The sequence below is a fragment of the Palaemon carinicauda genome, chromosome 11 (assembly GCF_036898095.1).
Source record: "Palaemon carinicauda isolate YSFRI2023 chromosome 11, ASM3689809v2, whole genome shotgun sequence".
Classification (NCBI taxonomy): Eukaryota; Metazoa; Arthropoda; class Malacostraca; order Decapoda; family Palaemonidae; genus Palaemon; species Palaemon carinicauda.
This window is the reverse complement of record NC_090735.1, coordinates 106803748-106809929: the sequence shown is the minus strand read 5'-3', so window position 1 is coordinate 106809929 and position 6182 is coordinate 106803748. Positions and strand designations below refer to the sequence as shown.

The following is a 6182-nucleotide window of genomic DNA, read 5'->3' as shown; positions in this document are numbered from 1 at the left end:
CATACTCAAGTATTGCCCTACCACAAAGGTAAAAGTACCTCGCGGAAAAATTTCCTCCCTGGACTTTCCTGCTCTGACGTTACCTTCCCCTAATTGAACGAAGAAAAAAGGCGCGAGGGACAATAAATTTCTTCCATCCTCATCATATTATATAATTTTTACCCTGAACGCTGAATTATAGTTTTTAAAGCAGATTAAGTATTATCACTCTTCAGTCTTTTCCACCCATCGTTTATCGTTAGATTATTCACTATGCATCTTCGCAAGACCGCTAAAAATTAACTAGGTAACATTCTATTGCCTTATTTGACACACAAAGATTTATTTCTGTAAACCCATTTTATGTTTAAAATTGCAGTACTGAAACTAATCTAACGTGGCTTTATGCATCGTCCCTAACAGAACTCAAAGTATGATTGCAAGTAAAAGAATGGCAGTTGCTCCTTAACATAGTATCACACGTGTTTCAACCCCGCTCGTACATTGTAATGGTATTTATTTGTATATATCTCGCTCTCACTTTTATGAGTGCCTGTTTAAGCTTGCCTTCACACGCATTAAGTCGGTATGAATTTTTGTGACATTCTTGCTCCGAACCTCTTGTATGTAAATCGACGGAACTTCAGAAGTTCATTCTTGCTGCAAATGTTTTCAATGGAACAGGTTGTTCCATAGTTTATATATGACTGATCTATTTTAATGTTACTGAATGTAAGATATTAATTTCTTTAATTCCATATATAGTTTATTCGTTATTTCTCTCTTTCCTTTCCGTATTGTATTGCATTCCCTGTTGGTCGTAACTTGGCTACTACTACTACTACTACTACTACTACTAATAATAATAATGATAATAATAATAATGAAAATGGAGACAGCATGCATAAATGGATTTGAGACTGTTCGTAAAATCTATATGGGGTTTCATAAGGTCAAAAATGTTCACGAACTCTTTTGACAAAAGGATGTTTGAGAGTATGTTTGTACGTGTGAAAGGGTGAAACATGTTGCACCAACGTGTTTGAATGAGTTGGAACGATGTCTGATTTTGTTTAACTTTTGTGGGCGGAGCTTACGGGTTCGTGTTAAAGTCTGAACGTCTAAAGCATCAGTCTCTATACATTATACTTAATCCATTCTCGAGGTGGTAATATCTTCAAGCAGCTCCTTCACTGACAGACACTTTGATATTTCCAAGTAAAATTACAACATGAGTGATGTGTGGGCTGTTTAAAGACAAAGAAAGAGGAATTCTGGTTGATTTTATAGAAACATATAGGAAACATCAAACACTGTGGAGGGTAAAATCTAAAGATTATTCTAATAAGCAATCAAGAAATATGTGCATCGAGGAAGTACATGCAAAACTAAGAGAACTTGACCCTCAGTGCACAAGGCAGGGTGTGAAAAAGAAAAGAAAAAATTAATTGTCTTCGTAGTTCCTCCAGAAGAGACAACGTAAACTTGAAAGGTAGGCCTACTAGTTCCGATGAGAACAGAATATCTCGAATCTGTCAGAGAATCTGTCCATTGCTAAAAAAATGAAAGCCGGATACACACAAAAGACTTACGCAACATGTTCTTGTAAAAAAAGAAACGCCAGTGTGGACGCAGACTGAAACCCGCGCATCCGTGCACATTCGTTCTTGCGCAACATGGTCATTCCCCATTTTCCCACCAACAGTCTGTAAATGCTCGTTGTATAAAAGGGATGTTACATTCTGCGTTTCGAAATGTGTGGACTGCATGTGCATTGCACGACGCGTATCAACTGGATATGCTGAGTCTGCTGAACTTGACACCAACAAGAACCAGAAGATTTCAGTCTGATCCCCTCTGATTCCTTTATCGATAGAAGTAACGAGATTAAGAATATATCTTTTGAGAGAGGAGAGAGAGAGAGAGAGAGAGAGAGAGAGAGAGAGAGAGAGAGAGGAGAGGAGAGAGAGAGAGAGAGAGAGAGAGAGAGAGAGAGAGAGAGAGAGAGAGAGGAGAGAGAGAGAGAGAGAGAGAGAGAGAGAGAGAATATATGACTATCTCTTCTACTGTCCACCTGGAATGAGGTGAAGGTGGAATATCACTTCTTTATATATGGACAAAGATGTATGAGATGCCCACAATATTTTCTTGACATTGACTTGTATATATTTTGCCATGAATAAATGGTCTCCTCAATGTTCTTTGTACTAGATGATGGTCGCTACTTTTACTTGCTACATTATACTTCAGAAATACACATGGGATTAGAGTGTTGTGTTATTTATTACATTACGAGAATAGATCAACTTTCACCAATAACTCCCTCTATCTTTTAAACTAGTTATTTTTGACGGATATCATCAGGTTTCCTGTAGATATTCTTCTTAATTCATATCTATGATTACAAGAGAAGATACAATATAATGTATATTTCAGGATTACAACCCGAAGCACTTTTGGAACAGAGAGAGAGAGAGATGAGAGAGAGAGAGAGAGAGAGAATGGCTTATCTAGTTACTGTAATGTATCATTTTTAAATGGTGATAATTTTACATTAATTTAACTACTTAAAAACTTGTTTAGTGAAAAATTTTCTGAAGTATTTATTCGCCGTAAATGTAGAAATGGTCATTTTTTTTTCGCTTAACCTGATAATATGAATATCAATAAGAGTTTATGAAAAACCATTATAAAAGACTGCAAGCCTTTCCTTCAATGGGTATTCAGTACAACCTTACTTTATCTTGACAAATATAGAAACCTTACTTTTGAAACAATATTTTTCATACCATCCCAAGGAACAGATTTGTATTTCCCTCAAACTCCAGTTTTCTGTGATTTCCTAAATTTTGGAACTTCATGTCAGCGAGTAATTCACGTCCACTGCATATTCTTGACTGCTACCATCTTTTATTTCCCTTCATCCTTGTGAAGTAATTTAAATAAATGTGTGCAGCATCTGCGACTTGTATGTAAGCACTCGCTGAGTCGTTGGTAAACAACACGGACAGACTGATCGGCGATCAAGGTAAAACGCAATGGAGCGACATTCCTGACGCGGTACAGTTGCGTCGTCAACATTTGACACCTTGATACGCTTATACACGTAACACTGTTATGCTACTGTGCTCTGCGCTCGTGTGTGTACCCGACTTTAATGTTGTGCTCAGCCATCCATGGGGGCTAATTGGATTGCCTCATAACAAGTGTCTTTATGAGTAATGAATGGACTGACCAAATTCAAATGCTCTAAATGTGACATTTCATTCATATGCATATAATTACGCCGATCATGTGGCTGGAGTTTCCAGCTCTTTCAGGTTGGTATGAGAAATTTGGTTCCCTTTTAATAACCAGTCCTTTGTCCATGTTGAAAGCTTCTTTTTTCTTTTCCTTAAGCTCAATCACTATACCATTTGCCATCACCTCTTCTTGGGTAAGGCCCAGATAAACTGTCAATCATGATTGTACAATCTTCGAGATTGCGCAAACAGTGTTTAAGCCCTACGCTACTATGAAGTTTGTGCAATCATTAGTTGACTTCTAAAGCTTGTGGCGTGGAGATGAGCAAAGAGGCAGCGTGTACAGGCATTATTCTGGCTTTAGACGATGAGGAGGAAAGTAGAAGTAAGAAAAGAAAGATGTGGATGACAGAGTTGTTCAAAAAAGAAGTAAATTCACGCATGGAAATCTTCTACAATAGTTGCTCCTCTCTGCCCCTGCAGATTACGAAAATTATCTACGTATGGACAGAGAAACTTTCATGGATTTGCTAGAAATTAATACGCCCCTCATACAAAAAATGGATACCAAGCAAAGGTATTCCATTTCAGCATGTGAAAGGCTTTCTAGTACTTTAAGATTCTTGGCTAGTGGACAAACATTTCAGGAACTAATGTTCACCAGAGCTATCTCTCCACAAATCCTTGGTGGTATCATCATGGAAACCTGTAGTGCTATTTGTACTGTACTGGCGCAGATAACAAAAGTATTTATCAATAATAGTTAGACTACTAAATAACAAATTTTTTAACACTATCACCAAATACATAAGAAAATATATTTCCCCTTGGGAACCAAACCAAAAAAAAAGGGGCGGGGGAGGAATCCTGATGCCAATATGCCATAACGTATTTAGTTTTCCAAGCTGTACTGGGGATCATTCAAAAGGTCTGACATCGTTGTGTAAACACGGACTTCAGTCGTATCTGTGATATTTCCGATTATAATATTACCTCGACTTGTGGATGCTCCGCTGTCAGAGGACAGTACAAAGATGGGCGTGGAAGACCTACTTTGAATATTATTTTCATTAATCTTAACACTGTGTCTCTGCAATGTACTTAATTTTGCCTTAAAAAGAATATCATTAATAGCCTTCCTGGCATATATTTGCTGTTCTGCACTAATTTCCCTAAATTCTTCAGCCCAACTCTTGGTTAAGATATCAATGAGGTCGTTACTTTGCTTGAGATATGAGCATGCTAGTGAGGAGTGCTTCATAACGTTTACTCTGCATTTTCAATTTCTGTAATTTCTCTGGGACCTGTGAATCTACCTGCTGTGACTCACTGCCTAATGTGGAGGGGTCCTGCAAAACATGACGAGAGATTACTATAAATATTTTTATTTCTTTATGCTTCATAAAAAATTGAGAGATATTAAGAATTCTATTGGTTACTATCTAATTTCTGGGTGCATGCAGGACCGACCTCTATGCCAGGCTAGGAAGTATGATAAATTTAAAATTCCAGTCAGGCGAAGTGGTCAGGTCAAAATAGCCTAATGCACCCATAAAATAAAATATAGTCTTTACATTTTCCTAAAATCTATTTAAAATATTGATCACGATAATGATGATTGATAGGATGAAAATGAAGTATGGATATTTACGAGTATATCAATGTTATTCTTTCAAATCCCTAAAACAACAAATGAAGGGCTAGAAGTAGCTATAGCATTTGAAATGACTTGGCAGTTTCCCCATTGCAATGGGGCAATTGATGGAAAACACGTGCAAATCAAGAAACCCATTGGATCTGGATCGTATTATTTCAACAATAAACATAAATTTACCATTGTGCTTATGGCTATTGTTAACGCTCACTATGCATTTATGATTGTTGATGTAGATGCCAATGGTACAGTGTCAGATGGTGGAGTGTTTGTTAACACAAAATTTGGTAAGAAAATGAAAGAAAAGAAATAAGTATCCCTGAACTAACCACTTTACCCGGCTGCCCTGACGCTATGCCTTTTGTTTTCATTGCAGATGATGCATTTCCTTTACTGGATAACTTAATGAAGCCTTTTGCATAGAGTAACTTGACCAAATCACAAACTATCTATAATTACAGATTATCACGAGGTAGACGCATCATTAAAAATGTTTTTGGGGATTATATCAGCTTGATTTAGAGTTCTTTTGTCAACGATTAATGTGTCATCAGCTAAGGCTTCAACAATAGTTATGGCATGTTGCTATCTCTATAATTGCATAAGGAAACGAAATGCACAAGCATATCTAGATGGTTTAGATGTTCAAGATGAAAATGATGAGGTTAATGAAGTGAATGAGAGGTATGGCAACCAACCTATTACACTGGCACCAACGTGCGCACACAATGAAACTTCATCTGCGAAATATATAAGGGAAGCATTTTGTAATTGCTTTAATAATGAAGGATCTGTTCCCTGGCAAGACTCTCGGATTAACAAATAATGCATTAATTTGATCATAGTATCTATAGCACAGTCTTAACAAGAGTAGACGTTTGGGATGCAAACTTCTATATAGCAAGTTACACATTAACTTTTTTGATGGTTTATGTTCATCTCATGAACTGGTTTAGAAACTTGTTATTAATTTAATGGTTAGAGGGATATATATATATATATATATATATATATATATATATATATATGCATATGCATTTACAAACACATACATATACACATATGCACACACACACACACACACACACACATATATATATATATATATATATATATATATACCTTGTTTATGTTATTATTAATGTAAATAAATGGGTGAATGCTAAGGATGTTATCTATTGATTCCATGTTGTCATCATCCCCATCATCCATACTTGACACTCCAGGTTGCTGGACCTCCTGGTCACGAAGGAATGAAAGGTCGTCGAATTACCACCAGCACCTGACTTCATACTGTTGAGTACCTT

At 36.6% G+C, this 6182-nt stretch overlaps 1 pseudogene; it reads left to right on the top strand.

Annotated features, from left to right (window-relative positions):
* Nucleotides 1-3542: 3542 nt before the first annotated feature.
* LOC137649746 (uncharacterized) lies at nt 3543-5188 on the top strand (annotated as a pseudogene).
* Nucleotides 5189-6182: the final 994 nt, after the last annotated feature.